The 19253-nt window shown below is 41.1% G+C and overlaps 1 protein-coding gene across 1 annotated transcript in view; it reads left to right on the forward strand.

Moving 5' to 3' along the window:
- The window catches only part of cntfr (ciliary neurotrophic factor receptor), a 209471-nt gene that overhangs the window by 28838 nt on the left and 161380 nt on the right, over positions 1-19253 (forward strand). The window contains exon 2 of the mRNA XM_054612685.1: positions 7149-7189. The gene's annotated coding sequence lies outside the window, so the exon portion shown is untranslated. The remainder of the gene's footprint in view (positions 1-7148; positions 7190-19253) is intronic.

Below are 19253 nucleotides of genomic sequence, written 5' to 3' on the forward strand. Positions count from 1 at the left end.
GCATGCAATGATGAGAGGAGTTAGTATCTCCTGAGCACCCCTCTGGGCTTTCACTCTCATCTCTGTCTGTCCTTTCTCACTGCCTTGGGGGTTCATTATTTTTTCTCAGTTTACTATTCTGTGTTTGTCTCTTTCTTAGCTTTTACGATGAAACCTTTTTTAAATCACTTTTGACAGTTTGCTTTTAGTTTTCCCCACTTCATTTGCAGGAAGAAATAGCTTTTAGACTTGCCACAAAAAAAATGCAGCTAATAGAAATCCCTCATTGGTATATATCAGACCATTGCAAAAAAGAAAGCCCTATATAGTCATTAAATATGAGCCAAAATAGTCAATAATATGAGATGAAACCCTTTTTGAAGAGACTGTGTTGTATTTTCTCATGTTGAGGCATCTGATTTATGTGCATCATGATTCATGATTCTGACAGAAACATAGTTTTACAGGGTAAAATAGAATATACCATGAATATTTCCCAGTAAAGAGCATCAACAGCCTGCTGCCTTGACATTTATATTTTCCCCCTGACATGCCCGGCATGAGAATAGTTTCATGACTCTACTGATCTGTAGAATGCTGACATTAAAGTAACTCTTTCAGAGCCAGGGATGAGGTTCAGTTGGCATATTAGATTTTTTGCTTTACTCTGGCAGATTTCGTTCCTAAGACATTTTTCCTCGCAGGCATAAAATAGTGGTTGCTCATGGTTTATTGCAGCCCATATTTGACTACTTTCATATTCAAAATATGCAATTATCACTCGGAATCAACCCGACATGCTGTTTTAAGAGCTGACATCAAAAGTTCACCTCTTCCTGCTGTATTATTTTGTTATTTTGCCTGTCAGTATAATTTAAACACAGTTTGAGCTCAAGATTTGATAGTTTTAATGCCACTCAGTCGTGAACAAAGGTGCATTTTGGGAATTACAAATAATGAGTAATAACCCGCGGCCGTCTTTTCTGTGCTGGTGTGAAATTAAAGGTCGTTCTCATTACATAATATTCTACTAAGAAGTTAAAATGTCAGTCTTTTTCCAGCATAGATCACATGACTATCTTTTCTTGTTCTGTTAGTATCTCCATTCTTACAACCACAAATCATTTGACTGCATAGTGTACGTGTGTGCAAAGTGTGTTTGTGTATACATTATGTGAGACTGAATTGATTGGGTAAAGGCCTTGACCAATTACCCGGCCTGTTGTGTAAGTTGTACCTTTTTTTGCTGGAGGGATACCACCTTAGGACAAAGGTAACCAGAGACTTAAGAAGCCAGAAATATCTCAACTCCCAACACATGATAACAAATTCAGTGTGAGGTGTAAAGCAATGTGTCACTGTTTAATTCGTCTATGACTTCATAGATGTAAAAACTAAATTTACTTTTAGGGAGCACAACTCAACACTATGAGAGACATGTACCCTAATTAGGCTTTCACACGTCTCTCTCACACACTCCCACACACACTTCACAAGGTTGTACATCTCATGCCATTATTTATACAGTGTGATCAGGGGAAGACTGTATGACGGGGCCGCTAACCCATACATCCTGCGCTACATGAACATCACACTCCTCGGAATAACTCTGACTGTTGCCGATGCCGTATGTCTGTCTGTCCTCCTGCAGTAACGATGCTTTTCCAATTGCTAGCAGAGAATTTGTGCATGTTATGAAAATGTGCCAAAACTGTCAAAACTCCAACCTCCGATCATCTCACCTCTCAGTCAGCTCGCCAAGGTTATTTGAGGACAAGTTGTAACACATTGAGCAAGAGAAACCTTTCCAAAGCACATGTGGCCACAAGCGTCAAATCAACACATTTTGTATGCACTTTAAACTAAGTAGTGTCTCCTTAAAGCTTGGTAAAAGCTGCTCTGCTGGCTGCATACTAACACAAATGCACAGACAGACGGATACAATTCCACACTTCTTTTCTTCATGGGCAGCGTATAGCTGTGGACCCTTTCTCATTCTAACCGTCTTTTTTCATGGTGTGGGCCGTACCAAACCATCTCTGTCTGTTGCCCCTTTGTCCTCTCTGTTTTCATTACATTACAGTATGACAGAGACCCCGGCCCATTACATTAGAGCAGGCAGAGAGAACAGGATCCGAGATAAAGCATCTGCTGCAGTGATGTCAGATGACAGTTATGAAGCAGATCATGAGGCTTATAGTCTGAACTCTCTGCCTCCGCTTTGCTCTCTTAACCTTCGACATCATAAAGGCGGAGTCCTCATGTGTCTTGCTCTCACTGTTACATTTCCTTTTATTCGATTGTTACCACCGTTTTTTATCACTTGTTGACAATATTCTCTTTTGAAATTGTGAGGACTTGAGATGTCTTCTTCAATCCCCATCCAGATGTAATTTCAAGATACAGGACAGCTTTTCGCTTGAACAACTAAATGGGGTGAGAATGGGACTGATAATGTTCGGTCTTTAGCCAAAACAGTTACTTATTTAAGTTTTGCCACTTTCATTTTTCACGATGACATTTTCCCCTGGTTTTACCGGCTTCCTCTTCTACTGTTTCCTCATTGTTATCTTTTAAATGTCAGCATCAAGGAGACGTTCAAACAAAACTGCACTTTTACAACAAAAATAAATCATTAATTATTAATCGGAGACTTCCTCACCTCCGTTAGATTCATGCTGTGCTGTGGGGCATGAAATGAATGTATTCTATTGAAAGTTCTTACTCAGCTGGTGAAGAAATTCTCCAAATAAACTGTCCGGTTGACTTTTTGTCAGCAGTGTTTACCCGTCACTATGGCCTTAGTTAAATTCTCTGTCTCTCCATGTGCTTTTAGCCTTCATCTTCTTAACCCGATCCCCTTGCTTGCTAAGAATAGCCCTGGCTTTAACAGAACAGGAAGGGAAACAGAGAAGAAGGGGAGTATTGGGAGGCTGCTGGCTGGATTCTCATTGGATTTTGTGCAATGTGCAGTTCAGTGGCTCCTATGACTCTTTCAGTTCATTGATTTATAGTGGTTCCTCTGCCGGGGTAACCTTTACATTTCTGTCTTTATTTTTAGTTTGTTTGTGAAAGGGGAGGTTTTTATACTTCAAAGTTCTTCTCATCCTTTTGGCTGTCCTAGATTGTAGAAGTAAAAGCTACATGTGTGATTGCTCAAGACAGAAATCCCATTGCAGTTACATTTTTGTGCAAAAACCTTTCGGTCAGACCTTAAACAAGCCATGCAAAGCCGTGTGAGACCAATGCTACCACAGTATTTGTCCCTCAGAAGGAAGGAAATTTATAAGTTGCAACATGGGTGATGATAAAAGTAGAGAAGAATGCAATTGGACCTTATTCCTAAAAGCTTGTTACTTGCTGAAGGGACAGACTACTAGAAAAAGACAAACAAATAAATGCAATCCCAGCTTTCGGCTGTTGGCTGCTGTGAATCCCCCTTTTGCTGCAATCCTTTATCCCTGGAAACAAATCACAATGACATCTGTTTGTAAAGTGCATCATGTGATGCTAGTAGTCATGGCAAACTGCCACGTCTGTCACTGATTGTGCAAGCTTCTTAGCAAAAACAGTGGGACATAGTCATTTAAAGACTTTCATTTAACGAGCACTTAGTATAAGCACATGTGCTTGTAGTGTAAAATGGTTAAAAGTAATCCAGAGTTTCACACAAGACACATTAACAGTTTTCTTTTGCATTTTAAATTAACGGAGCTGTGTTTAGAGTGCAGCCTTCAGCGCAGGTTAGTGCCCCTCTGATTAGCTGCGTTTACGGCTGATAATGGCGTTCCAACCTACAGCGCTGTTGCCGAAGAGTAACAACATCCCTCCGGTTGCCCTTCAGGTAAACACTGTTAGCTCTGTCAGCACTTTTGCTGTAGTTCCCACTTCAAACGCTGTCGGCATTGTTGGCTGTTAGCCCCCGGCTCGCCTTCACCATGTCGTGAGCCGCTGAGAGGCAACCGAAATGCTCCCAATCTCGGATCTTGCACCCTTTAAAGGCCCTAAAGGTTGTTTGGTTTAACACTAGTTGGTCCAGGATCAAAAAGGTGGAGCATAGGTTACACATCTCCGCCACAAATGGACACTTGGCATTTGCTCCTAGGACTCACAGTTCTCTTACAATTGCAACGATAGTGGCACAATGGAACTGTAACAACACAAAAGTGTGTTTTGAACGCAATTAGTTCAATACAATATATCTATGTAATATGTGTGGATATTATTGGTAGATTTATCTGTCTTCAATATCATCGTAATTTTAAGCCAAACCACAATGTTTAATTTATTGAACAAAACCAAGGAGTTTTGTAGCCTAAGCCTAACAAAGTAGTTTTGTGTCATTTTTTTCTTTTTTTCTTCATCAACCACTTCTTTGACAAGGTTGAAAACTGCAACCTTCGGCCCAGAAGAAAACATCCCTCTAAATTCCCTCTAAACGTCATTGAGACGCAAACATCATTTCCTAGACAAGGTTGCCAGAATCAAGATGTCGCCTACAGCCATGATTTTCAGATTATACAAAGGACTAGCAAGAGAACATCCATGCATGCACGCTGGGCTGTTATAGTGCAACGATTGAGTATTATTAAAAAGTGATGATACGTATGAGTTTGGATATCTACTGCTAAAGGCTTAGGGTGGTCTGCTGTTATGGGGGTGTTGAAAAGACACATGCTGTGTGTAATTACCTCTCACTGTTCGCATTCACATCTCATCTAATTTAATCCCTCTCTCTGTAGTAGCTACTGTATATTTAGCTCCCTCCCGTTATTCACTTCTGGTCTTTCTGTCTTTCTTTCTTTCACTCTCCAGTCTCCCCATAAATAATTTTAGCTTGGCCTGCTAATACTGTCAAGCGCCCAATCTGGAACTGCACAGAGGCCTTTGGGATTTGTTTTTGCTGATCTGCTTGGTTCTGTTCAAGGTTTTTTTTTTTTCTACTTTTTTTCTTTTTTTTTTTTTGTGTAGTGTTGTTATTATTTGTGTGCTCTGAGCTGGGGTAAAATCCTGTGGTGTCATCTGGAGAGTTGAGGAACTGCTGAATTGGAGAAGTACAGCTGGTGTCAGGGTCTGGAGGAGGGAGAGGAACAGAGTTGGTAAGACAAAGACGCAAAACGAGTAAGGGAGACTGAGACAAGGAGAGAGGCAGACGGAGGAGGAACAAACAAGGAGAGGGCGAGTGTGAGCGTCTTAAAGGTGATGTTTCATGTGATAGCACGTTCTGCTTTGTTGCTGCACGGCAGCATCAGCAAAGCTTTTTTCCCCTCTTTATTTCTCTCCTTCTCTCTCTCTGTCCTCCAGCCAAGCAGGCAGAGTTTCTGGAAATAAATAAATAGCCTGTCAGCCATTGAAGCCTCATGAGAAACTGAACTGGGCTGCCCTGACTCTGCACTCAACAAAATATAAAGCAAGCTAAATATATAACATACTAAGGTAAGATTTATCTCAGATAGGAAATGTAAGGAGACACGATATTACGCAAGACACCAAACTATTTTTACAGAACTGTAACACAATAGGATGAAGCAAGGAGGCAAAAATGTGCTGATAAAACCTTTTGTATAACCCCTGCAATTCATTCAAGTGGAAGAGGGAATCCTGGCCAAAACTAAGCGATTGATCGCTGTGATTAGAACAGGATTTACACAAAGAGGCCATAACATGTGTTTTCCTCTCATCTATATTAAGGACAACTATTTATAAGCTTTTCTGGCTTTTAATGCTCTCGCTGTAGTTAATGCATCGGGGTGAGTTGTCTGCTGGTGCGTTGATCATCACTTTTTGAGCCCAGAGTACATAATCGTTATCTTGTTGGCTCTCAACCGAAAAACCTTTTTCTCTCCAAAATAAATCGATTAAATTTCCTTCAATCTCTAATAATTAAATGAGGAATTCTGTCTCTATTTGAATAAAGACTGAATCTTAATTTCTACACATAATATACCAGTTTTAATCAGCTAAGAAGATGCGATTTTGTCTGCACTTGAGCTTTGGAAACTGTGTCGTACCACTAACCAGTTAACTTAGATGCTGTATATTTCTGTTTTTGTTGTTTTTTATTGTAATTTTCTAAGGAAACACTATATTACAGCGATACTTACTGAGTTAGAGCCCTGTTTTTTCGGCAGTTAATTTGGACTGAAAAGCTGGAGTGGGGTTAGTTGAACTCTCATGCTTGTTGTCCAGGTGCGTTGAATTCAGCGTAAAGGTTGACTCAATTACACTTAACATTTCAATTTCATTCGGTTGTACCTCCTATTCCATTCTCCAGTATTTTTTTTTGGGAGCTTTTATGTGAGCCACTAGACCACTTCATCAGGAGCGTGACGTGGCTGTGGTAACAGCCGTTTTACAGCACAGCAGATACGGCTGATGTGCGTGGCACGCTAACTCACCATGAAGCAGAGCTAGTGTGGTTTCTGTGCACGGACCTGTTACTGTGTGTAGTAGACAGTGTGTGAAGAAGCATGTAATAAGCTCACCTGTCCCTGGCTGCAGACTGATGGGCAGGTGGAGAGAAGTGAAGCCAGATGGAAAGAAGGGAGCGATGGAGAAACGAATGCACAGAGTAGATTAGGCTGCACTGGACCGCCTATGGGGTGCATAATATGTTTAGATTTTGACATTGCGGATAAATAAACACCATTATAGAATGTAAAAAAATATATATATATATTATATTTATATATATATATATAGATATATATATATCTATATATATTCCTGAGAGGATGGATCGTCTGGAAAAGCAGGCATGGGGAGAACATTAGAATAATATAACTTTTTCATTTTTCGAAGCAGGATATTATCTCTTTAAAAACACAAATTTAAACCAATTAAAGGTTATTTCTGAATGTTTTTTGAAGGATGTTGAAAAAATGGGATGGATATGACAGATGCTATCCTATATATCAGCATAATTGAGCTTTTTTTATGGGGCCAGACATTAGACTATGTATAAGAATTGGACCTAGTCGGCGAGACTTCACCCTTTGGTTTATGGACTTTTGAGGTCTTGAGTTCAGCATCCGTCGCCATCTTTGTTTTTGGCCAATGCCATCTTGGTCTTTTTGCAACAAGTAGTGACACAAGAGGGTGGAGCTAAGTACAACACTCAACGTTTTCTGTGAATGCAGTGACTGACTCTGGTTTGTTGTTTTTGTCAGGGTGAAGAGGAGGATCGCGCTGACGTTTCGTCCTGTCCAAGGTAAGCTTACAAGACACAGTAAATGTCTTTGCTCCAGTTCGAAAAAAAGCTGCAACTCAAATTCTTTTCTGCTTTTCAGTTTCTATCTCGTTGTATTTACACCTCGTGTGCTGCTTTTGTTATTTGTGCTCAGTACATTTCACAGAAGCCAGGGGTGCGTGTAACTCATTTCTTTTTCCGTATAAATAGACATAACTGCTGTTCTCCTCCTTTGTTTCCCCGGCTCTAACATTAAAGCATGATATTGTAAATGTTTTCTGCCATTGCATGAAATCTTTGAAGATGATGGTTTCAGTGCTGAGCAGTGGGCACTCTGTAAGAGATCAAATCAACAATGGTAGCCACATGTGTGAAAATCCTCAGAAATGCTGTAAACCTGCCGGGCATATGTGGAGACAAGGCAGGCCGAATATGAGATAACATTTTCGCCCTCTTAAATCAGCAATACGATTGAATTCGAGAATATTGCCGGAAGATTCACATGTTGTGATTCACCGGGCGATCCAAGCGGAATCTGAACCCCATGACGAGAACCTCTGGCCTGCCAGTATGGTGGTCTGTGCTCCTCTGTCAGTAACACGTCTCTGGCTGTATCTGGTTGCCGTGGTGACATTCGTGTGTCAGCAGCAGGATGTGTGATGTGTGTGTGTGTGTGTGTGTGGTGGCGGGCGTTGAAAGGACTCCGTGGAGGCAGATAGAATTCCTCCGTCCATAAATGCCACCGACACACACACATGTCTGCGCTCAGAAAGGGAAACTTCAGACATGTGGGCACGCAGGAGATGCACACGTCACACAGGTACACACACAGCCACACCGGTACAGGAAATATACGCAGACGGAGCAGACACACACGTCGACAGATATCCAGATTCCATGAAGGCCACGGCCATGCATCCACGCTGACAGCTCAGGACTCTAGGGTTACATAGAGGGAAATCCAAGGCTGCCGCGATGCTTTGAACGCTGATAGTATGTATACACACTTTTATTAACGCGCAGAGACCTGACGCTGAAGTTAAATGCCGCTCCCCAAAAAAATAAAAATAAATGAAGTCTGATATTGACAGGTTTATTTTTAAAGATGAATGACAGATGATATTTGTATGCAGAATTAGCGAGTGCAAATTGTTGCTTACTCAGCAGCTGCTACCAGAGGAATCGGGGGTTAAGGGCCTTGCTTCAGGGCAGCTTGACTATAGTCAATGAGGGAGGGGAGAGCATTACTCATTTGCTTTCCCCAGACATACCAAACCCCCCCCCCCCCACCCCAAACCAATGCCAGTTTGGGGATTTGAACCGAGGACACAAGCCTGCTGAAGCCGCGGGCTACTGCTGACAGCTAGGTGTAATGCACTGTAATTACTCCGTGATTTGGTTTTTCGCACAGAACTGTAATTGAGTGTAAGTTCAATAAAATCATTCCCCCCCGTGTCGGGACGTTTGCCTCGCAGCAAGGCTTATGTTATGTGCATAATCATGATAAACAAAGAACTGAGATTCAGAATCACATTAAGTAAATCGAGAAGAGGGAAGACTCAGGGGACTGAGACTCAGGAGAGTAGGGCTTTCTGTCTATTAAGGATTCAAGATAATAATTTTTTCCCTTGAGGACCTCAAATGTTTCATTTTGCTTTGAGCAGGATTGTAATGACTTTGGAGGACATCAAGGAAGGTCTTAACGTTTGGTTTACATTGACCTTTAAGTCCTCATGCATAGTTCATCCTTGTTTGGTACCGAACCATATACTTAGACTTATCTATATAGTCTTGATTTTAGAGAATACACTCGTCCGATTGATGCACTGAGAATGGGGCATTACATATATTTTTTTTGTATTTAGTAATTTTGCTGGAATCATTGACAACACTGTTTTCCACAGAATCTGAATTATATTGAGCCTCTAAAGGTCGCTGTTAATTCATTCAGAGGCAACGGTATGCAAAGTAATGCGTTTTTCTTTTAAATTATATGACATGGTCGAGTAAAAGTATTAACACGATGTAGGGCATAACCTTTTAAAAGTAGAAATGTTATGTTCTCCTGCACGCCCACGCCTCCCACAGAGGCGTGGGCAAACTGCATTGTGTTTGTGTTTCAACTGTATTGATGAAGGAGTTTTGTTAAGTTAGTTACATAGATTTTATGATGGAAGATTTTTTTGCAATATATCACTATAGTAACAAAGTGTACTGAACGTTTCGTATAGTGATATCCAGCCCCCTTGATTCCACTCTCATTTTTTGGAGCATTACTGCTGGTTGGATCTTTTTCCTTGAATAGGACAGTATTGGTAATTTGTATGGGTAATGTAAGTGGCAGTGGTGGAAGCGTATTTCACACAACCTCTACGCTGAATTTGTTCTTGGTGTCCGTGTGAAGCTTTCTGGCGTGGAGTTAAGGGTAACTAACTGAAATGACACAATCCACAATCATGGATTTAACCCCGATCCATGGTGCATTCATAGAAGCCTCCGTGATCTGGTGTACTGGTAAGCCTATCCATGACGTCTCTCATGACGTCTCTCCCGACTACTGCCATTGGTCCCTGTCGGCATGCAGGTCGGCAAATTGCTTAGTAGACAGCACCATGTCATCTACACTTGTACAAGATCGCAGTGTGTCTGTCTGTGTGTGGGGTCGTCAGTAATGTGAGACTGTGTTTGGATCCCTCGGGGTCGCCTTGTCGCCAGAATCCACTTAACACACGCAGACTCTCTCGCTCACTGTCTCCCGCAGAACACAGACACTAACACACACATACGTGCACACATTAGGTTATTCTAGATCATATCAACACTGATTTGTCCACAATGTACCCTCTACCGGTGCCTGATTTATTTTGCGAATGCAGTTTGGTGCAAATTGACTTTGAAATTGACTTTCAGTTTTTACAATTATGACAAGTTGTTTTTGTTCTTTTCTGTATGCGTGTGTGTCACCTGAGAGACAGTTCTGCCCTAATGGATTTAATATTACCTGAAAGGCTCTCCACGTTCACACAATTATGTCAAACATCAGGATGTGTTTTTGTTCCTTTTTGCAACATCTAATATTCTTTAATTATCCCCACTGCAGCTCTTAAGAGAGTTGTCATTGGACAGAGACAGGTGTGCTAGGATTTTTTTAGTTTAGTTTTTTAGTTTAGAGTACTTTGACAGGTGTTTTATATTTATGTCTGTCCATGGACCGATTGGATCACTGTGATAGCTTGTGTAACTTTACAGGTGTCTAGTTCAGATCAAAATTGAGGCAACGTTTAAAGATGGGTGCGGTCAGAGCAAGGGCGCTAAGAAGTCGGGGGTAGAAAGTGGGGAAGGTGCCGTTCGCCATGGCAGATTCTCTTCGAGAACCGATACTTTCGTACCAAATCAAAGCCAAAATTCCCAAAATTGTGGAATTTCACTGGTATTGATATCAACTACAATATTTCTGATATTGTTACATCTCTAGACAATAGCATGTAGTGTTCCAGAGCCAGGATGGACGTGTTTTTACACACAGTCTGGACTAAGGCAAGAAATCAGAGTATCACTGGTTATCATCTCTGACCTAGCATTTCTGACATGAAAGAGATAAGGCGAGGAATAATACAACACCAGTGTTGTCCTGACTCTGCAGACAAGGCGTCCTTTAGGCCTCTCTCGCTGTCTCTTACATGATTCCAGGCTTTGTTGACAGTCTAGATGTAGCTATGCACATTGACAAGGCAATATTAAGATCAGCGGCGGTTGCCATTCTCTGTGACCTAGAATCGCTGACAAGGGATAAGCCAAGGAATTGTATTAACCCAGCCGTATCCCGATCATGCTGACAAGATGTTATTTTCTAGCCCTGTTGCTGCTGTTAGACAGCTCTGGAGACGTTGCTAGCGCTACTGAGAGCAGTACGTCTGCTCTGTAAGATACCATTGCTGACAAGCCGGCGCACTGTGGTCTTAAGCACTGTTGACCAGGGAATGGTAAGGCAGGGGATAGAATTAAAGCTGGCTGTATCGACTAAACATGTTGACAAGGCTGGAGTGAGCGCTGCGTTGGCCTCGCGTGTGACACTGGATGCCTGGTGACAAACCGCTTGCTATTCCACACCCATGTTAGCATGGCTAGGGTCACATTGACATCTGCAGTCTGGGGGAACTTGAGCCTATCTTTCCAGCAAACATTGTGAGCGTCGTGCATGTGTGCCCATTGATAGGGATTAGCCAAGATGTGTGAGCCCCGGCTCCTCGGGATGGCCCCGGTTGTTGCTGGAGGTCAATGCTTGTGCACTCCTAATGTCCATGAGTGTGTGTGTGTGTGTGTGTGTGTGTGTGTGTGTGTGTGTGTGTGTGTGTGTGTGTGTGTGTGTGTGTGTGTATTTGCCAGGCGGTGGGGGGTTAGGCCCGGATTGCAATGACAATGGAGAGGAATTTAAATGAGAGAAAAGAGGGGGATCAGGGACGTTTGCAAGGAGGATGGAAGAGGCTTTGGCACCATTGTTATTCTTCCTCTTTGTCATTCTGCCACTCTATCTCTTTATTACCAATCCTTCACTCTCTGGCTCTCTCACTCTTGGCTGCTATGTTTGTCAGTGAAATCACTCTATCTCTTGATTGTATCCCTAACTTATCCCTATCTCTATTATCCCCCTGTGTCAACTCCCTGTAAGTTATCAGTTTTTTTTCCTACTTTATCTCTACTTGCTCTTAAGAATCATAAGTGCTTCACACCATGCCAAGTTTAAAAATCACAATCAAAGTGTTTGCCCCCGATCCTCATTAAGGTTGTAGAACATTGCATTTTGGCCAGTGTTCTAACTGTTACTTATTATTTCCCTTCATAATACAGCTACTCTGCTCACTATTAATGTGTTTGCATAGGTAGGTAGTTGTTAGCTTACTGCTGATGTAACTGCAGTGCTGTTTGTCACTGACAATTCATTTCAAATAGAGTATGGATTGTATTGGTTCCATGCCGAAACTATTAATCAACAACAAGGTGTAGTGACAGGATCCGAAAGTCTTGTCTTCACATTGGGTTGCCAGGTTTGGTATCATTTTGCTTGTAGGGTAACAACTTGTCAATAAATTTAAAGCAGTCTTATTTATATGATGTATATTGTTTGTTACACCCGTATATGAACAGAAATCTAAGAATAACTTAGATCAGGTGAGCACTTTGGCAAAGTGAAAATATGTATATTATTTATATCTGTTGCTTCAATTATTTTACAATAATGTATGTAAGTCAGGTTCCCCCTTCTTTGTGTGTCAAATTTCTTGGGCTGTCCTCGAACAAAATAATTCTTAGTTGACTAATCAGTTTTTTGTTGACTAATCGATTAGTTGATCGTTTATCTTACATAGTTTAACCGGCAGATGTGTAAAACTTGAGTATCCGTTTTAAGAATCACACAAAAGCACCACTGTAAATCTGTAGAACCACAGATGTGCTCATTGGTTTCTTTTAAATCAGTCATTCTGCTTGAAAAAGCATTAAAAAAAGACTAATCGACTCATGAAATCTCAGTCGACTGAGACCGAAACAACCGATTAGTCGATTCCCCCTCTTAGAGGACGAAGCCCTACTTATACCAATTGCATCTTTAAATGGTTTTAATTCAGTGTCACTTAACTCCCACCCATCAGCAGTCTGTTTTGTTTTTCCATCTTCTCTGTACCTCTCTTTGTCTTGTCACTCCGCTCCGTCTCTTGCGTTATTACCTCAGCAGTCTGTGGTCAAATGTAGTCCAGTTGCTAATATAACCACTCTCAAAACAGGCTCATTGATTTTAATCTCTCTCTCCCTCTCTCTCTCTCTGTTACACACACACACATGCATACACTTCCCCCCCCTATCTCTGTTTGTCCCCCACCCCCACCCCACCCCATCGCTCTGTAGCGGCTCTAATTGCGATCAATTAGGAAACTTCAGAAGGCTGAAATAGGAGCTGTGACAAGGGGCATCCGCTGAGCTGGCAGGGGGAGAGGGAGGGGGAAAGAAAGAGAGAGAGAGAGAAGTGGAAGAGGAAGAGGGAAAACGGTGACATAGGAGCGGAGAGCGGATGGGAGGGGCGGCGGAGAGAAGTCCAAGTCGGTGTCGAGAGATGAGCTAATGGTAATAGCGTGATTGATGTGGCCACAGCAGCTGAAAGTCACGTTGTTTCTCATGCCAGGTATCGATTCCTGACAACCCTCTTGTTAGTTTTGGGGGCGCAGTGGATGGGGCTCGGCACTGACATCGCCATGGTGAGGAGTTGTATTCCCATCTGGTGCCGTGACTCTGCTGCAAGGTGCTTCGAACAAAAGCATCATACTCTATATTCTGAGCATAACAGCTGGAATAAGAGATATGCCTGCACAATTATTTCAAGAGACAATTGGGTTGTAAAATGAGAATTTGGTGCAATTTGGTTCATATTGATTTTAAACAATTTTATTTTGCTTGTATTATTGATGCTTGTTGTATTTAGGCTTTGTTTAATTGATATTTCCAATTAAAGTAGTAAATTGTCACCAATATCAACACCAATATCTGTATCTGTATTGGTGCATCACTACTTTCGGCCCCCTCCATCACCTCCTTTTGGACAAATATAATCTGGTTAGAACAACCCTCATTCATTCTCAAAACTATTCGGGAGGAGTGAAGTAAAAATAAAGATGGTGTTCTGAACAATATTCAGCAGAACATAAACTCCAGCTGTAGAACTCTTGCAGTTTGTCTGCACCTCTGAAACTTGTGCAGCTCTGCGACTACGACGCTTTGCCTCCCTGTTTTAATTTGATTCCCCACTACACTTTGTCAGCCTTGTGTCCTTTTTGTAACTTAAGCCCTTCAGAACTAGACTCCCAGTGAAGATAAAAGGGATAAAGGCAGCTAGTCGAATAGAGACCAGAGTCTCAACTTTCTCATATTCAATTTATTCATACGTAGTATTACAGACTGACCCCTTAAACGCAATCTTCAAAACAGCTTTGCTTGAACAGTGTTTTCAAGAAAAACAAGGAACTTCATCCAGTTGGAGTCAAGTATCCCCCGCAAAACCCCATCCCCACCCCAAGGCAAAGATTATAAATAGCATTATTATCCGGAAATATTCCTTCACAGAGACTAGAGCGTGCTGGTTGCCTTAAGCTTTCTGAGGCAACCGCCGAAAAATGTTTCGAACACCCCAATTTTACAAGATTCATGTTTTTTTTCCACGCAGGGCTCGACTTGCAGATAAAATAAGCTTGTTGTAAATAAATCTAAAGGCAATTTTTCCTGTTGGTTTACTTTTAGAGATATGGGAAATGTATTCACCGCCTTGGGTTTGTTAAGGGTCTCTGGTTTTTTTTTAATACATGTCCTAGAGGCTGAGAGCCTCTGGTCTCATGTTTGGCTGGCTTTGCCTTGGGGCATACAAACCCTTTTATCTTGTCACCCTAATGCATGTGTGTGTGTGCAAGACAGAGAGAGAGAGAGGGAGCATGTGAGGGAGATGGAAGGATCAATACTAAGCCGTCAGGAGGTCTGCTACTCCCAGAGAGAGAGAGGGAGAGAGAGAGGGAACAGGACACCCAGAAGAGAGTGGAGGGGGAGAAAGTAATAGAGAGAGGGAAGAGGAAGAGGATAAGGAAAAGACAAAGGAAAAGAGAGGGGGCGAGATGGCCGGACAGTAGAGAAGTCACAGGGAAGAGAGATGTATGAGGATGGAGATGGGAAGGGAGAGCAGATGTGGCTGGTGATAAATGAACAGATACAAGGGACAGGAAGAACGGAGAGGAGGAGAATAATGCAGATGGAAAGAAAATGGAGACAGTGAGAGAAGAGGTGAGGAAAAGGGCAAGAGGGGGCTACAGGGAGTGGAATGGGAATGGCAGTCGTTTTAGCAGACGGAAAAGCAGCAAAAGAAGAGGGGGAACTTAACATTATCATGTAAGATGAACATAGTGCACCTCGCATTTGGCTCCCTCACAAGGTTGTTCAAAAGGGTACGGACACACATTCATATAGAGCATGTGGGGGCGGGGCTGATTCTCCGTCATCACGCTCGTATTGTTTTGAAGCGGAGGCTAGTGGCCGTAAAGTGTTCGTCCCAACTTGTTAATCAAAACTATTCATTAGAATCAAAAATGAATAGGCTATGATAAAGTAGCCGGCTGGACTTTAATGAGTAGTCGGATGTTTGGCCGATAGCCATAACTCATGAAAAGCTCTGCTTTAGAAGATGCCAAAACGTTAGATTTACGATATAATTCAAACTAATAAGACACCAACAGCAGCCTCAAAAGTGACCAATTACCAAGTTAAAGTATTGACCTGGTGAATCTAAAGCTGCACTGAAGCACAGGGGAGGATATTTGTTGCATAAAGTAAGCAAAGCAAAGAATTTGAGTCCAGTTTCAGACTTTCCCTGAACCTGAAACAATCGTTAGATTTTAACCTCACCTCAACCTGATATTTTCCTAAATGTCACCATATCAGTTTTGACCACATGGCATTTTTAGATGAGAAACCTAACCTCCCTATTATTCTAAAACATCTCTGAATCATGCCGAGTGTCTTTGAGGGGGACAGTAAAGCTCTACTTGGGGAAGAGAGCTTAAATCCCTTAAACGTGATTGTTAGATTGAAGAGAGAAATCATCCTATAACTGAAAGCTCACAAATTTGATCCCTAAAACTATATAAAATGTGTCTGTCAAAATGTCAGGTGTCCTGTCAAAGTGTCAGGCAGCCAATCTTTGTGCAGTGTGCAGGCTAAATCCCTCAGATGCAAATGTCAGCATGCACTTCTTTGTATTTCCTGTGTCTATGCTAATACAGAATGAAAATATCTGCACGTTTTTATCCCAGTGTGCCTCACAGAGCCCTGAGTGCATGCACTTTTAACTTTAACTGGGATTTAAACCTCGATCTCCGGCAGTATTCGTGTCCTACAGGAGCTCCAGCTCAACAAAAAAATAAAACACACTAAGAGTATTTATAACATTGGTTTTGATGCATAATTCAGCCGACATAAACATCAAATGAGGGGGGTTAACGAAACTGTATCCCACAAGATCTAAAAGCTTTGACTTGACACCCATAATGAATATTTAAACCCTGACGACCTTAACCTGCATAAGTCTGTAAATGATTTATTTTTCTGCCTCTCGGATGTCTATTTTTATATTTTTATATCTTTTGTCTTTTTTTTTTATCTTCTTCTCTTTCTTATGACACGTTTTTCTCTAGCTCACTTTGAAACCCTTAACCAAGACAGATAGCAGTGAGTCGTGAGCCTGATGGCTGCAGAAGAATCCCCAGAAAGTAAAAGAAAAGGGGAAAAAAAGAAGAAAAATAAAAAACCCATATCTTGTGATCATCTTTGACTTATCTGTGGATATCATCAGCCGTAATCATCTTTCCGCGCTATATTTCACCCCCCGATGATTAAGTCTCTTAATGGGCCCTGGGAATAGTATTATTTAATGTAGGGGAAATAGGATGGAGAATAAAACCCCATTATTATTAAATGTATTCGAGATGAAGAATTTCAATTGTGAGTGTCGTTATACTTGGGCCAATAATGACCCAGGTTCCTTAATGAAAGAAATTACTCTGAGGCATAACACAGTTTTTTTTCACAATGAAGCAAAAGGATGGAATGAAATGTCTCTTCCTCACTAATGCTTTATGTGGTTTGTAGCGTGATAGGAAAAGGAGGATTTTATGTTTTTAATACAAAATGAACTCTGATGCTAATCAGTGGGTCACAAGAGTGAGTAACAGTACAGGAGACTAAAAAATAAACAGTTATTAAATTGTATTGCACTAGTAATCTTTGTACTGTTAACGTTGCTGGTGTCATGCAGATAATGATCCATATAATAATATGAAAATGTACATGTTTTAAGGCATAGCCCTCTTTTTCCTCATATGACATCGGTCAGTTACTTTGACAATATGGTTTGTTTTGAGTGTTTGCAATGCGTCTTGGAGATGGCTCTACTTTTAAAAAGCGCAATGTAAAGGAAGATAATCCATTCATTTGTTGATTCATTAAGCCATTTTATATGCCAACGTCTGTGTGGCATATAAAATGCAGCAGTTTTAAGACATAAGTATATAAGCATGTCAGAAACTATAAATTATATCAGAAACTGTACCAAAAGCAAACATTTTGTCACATTTGTGATCTAGTTTTCTGATAAGATAATTCCTAATTCAGATCCAATTTTTGCCAATTCTGGACTCTTTTTTTCAGGCTAATTTTCATGTACAGCTTGTATTAGGACAACATTAGAGAACCTTGTCTTTCTTTGGTAAATAAAGTAAAAAACACAATTATATATTTTAAGCTGCATTAAAGTAGCATATTGGCACTTATATGGATAATTGTTGTGCAATACCAACCTTATATAGCTCGATATTCACATTTAAATCATCATTAACGAAATATTAAATAAATAATAAAATGAGATACAGCCACTTAAAGTGTTTAATTCTTAATTCTGAACTAGACCAGAAAAAAGAAAAATAAATTGTAATTTTGTGTGTACTCAGAAATTGACTAATAGCAGTAATCTGCAACAAGTCTAACTCATGCCTAAAAACAATATCCCTTTTTTAATGCTAGGCTGTCTAGGATTAGACACATTCAGTGATGAAGACCAACAGCCTCATTTACAACAGAACCTGGCTTTGCAACCTGCATCTCTCTCTGTCTGTCTCAAGGTTAGGGCTCACAGGGGAGGAGAGGGATCAGGTTACACTAATGCATCATGGCTGCTGGAGGACACACATGCACACGCCTCGTCACCCATTGTCTCACCCTATCTCTCTTTTGTCCTTCCTACCCTCACACACACACACCCTGGTGAGCTGATACCCTTGTACAGGTCTAAAGCACAGCCGCGGCCTTGCGTTATCGTGCCCTTGCAACCTGCGAGCAGTCTGCTGTCTGTCTGCTGGGCAAATCACTTGTCTCTAAAAATAAACTGAAACCATCACTTAAGGCCTGACTGAGGTTAAACAGCGGCAGAGCGGGGCGTTTCAACTTAGGCTCTGTGTTAGGAGATAATCAGCGTTAAACTGTGGCACAATTGATTGGTAGCAGGAAAGCTATTTTGGGAATTTGATATTTCAGAATGCTCAGTGATATTGCATGCACTTACTTTATCCACTTTACTTACACAACAACTCGCCCGTGTATTTTCACACGACATAACCCCAAAAATCTTTTGTACTTAGACAAGGTCTGTTATCACCTATATTTCCATGGGCCGATTATGAAACAATGGGCCCCTGGGCAAACCACACCAGCTCTGTTACAAAGGACCAAGACGCACAAGACTTCATTGGTATAGCTTCTTAGTATTGTTGTTTTGTTTCTCGTTGTAGATCTTGCGCATCCTTGTGTTTTTTTGTCTCTTTGTAGTAATTTTGTTTCTCATTTTGGTCTTTCTGTGTTCCTTTGTAGTCAGTTTGTTGTAATTTTGTGTCTCTTTGTAGTCACTTTGTTTCTCTTTGTTGTAATTTTGTGTCTCTTTTTAGTTTTTTCCCTTTTCATTGTCGTTATTTTGTGTCTCCTGGTAGTCATTATGCCTCTTTGTGGTAATTGAAGTCTCTTTTTCGTCGATACGTGTCTCCTTAAGTCCAATTTTTCAGGTTAAGGCCAGGAGGGCCAGTTAAGTCATCCATCCATTCTTTAATCCCGTTTTTTCCAAATTAGAACATTAGTGCTGGCACCAGGGCTGTAGTACTCAAGACTGGTCTTGGGACCAAGTCTTGCACTTGTCTTGGTCTTGTGCTGTGTTGGCCTCGTAATTGTCTTGGTCTCAGGCCAGGCTATTGAGAAATGCTCAAGTCGTTGTTGCTGAACATTGCCTGATGTTACCAACATGATGCATTTCTTAATGTACATGTAGAAACCTGTAATGATCCTAAAACCTAAATTATATGCATTGACTAATTTGATGTTAGCTGAAACGTCAATATTGATTAAAGACGGATTTTATTTCTGTCCATCCTAACTTCTATATCACTGTATTAGCATTGGAGTGACACTATTACGTCTTATGGTCTCGAACAGGACTCCATTTGCTCTGGAGTCGACA

Source organism: Anoplopoma fimbria, chromosome 14 (genome assembly GCF_027596085.1).
Source record: "Anoplopoma fimbria isolate UVic2021 breed Golden Eagle Sablefish chromosome 14, Afim_UVic_2022, whole genome shotgun sequence".
In the NCBI taxonomy this organism is placed as follows: Eukaryota; Metazoa; Chordata; class Actinopteri; order Perciformes; family Anoplopomatidae; genus Anoplopoma; species Anoplopoma fimbria.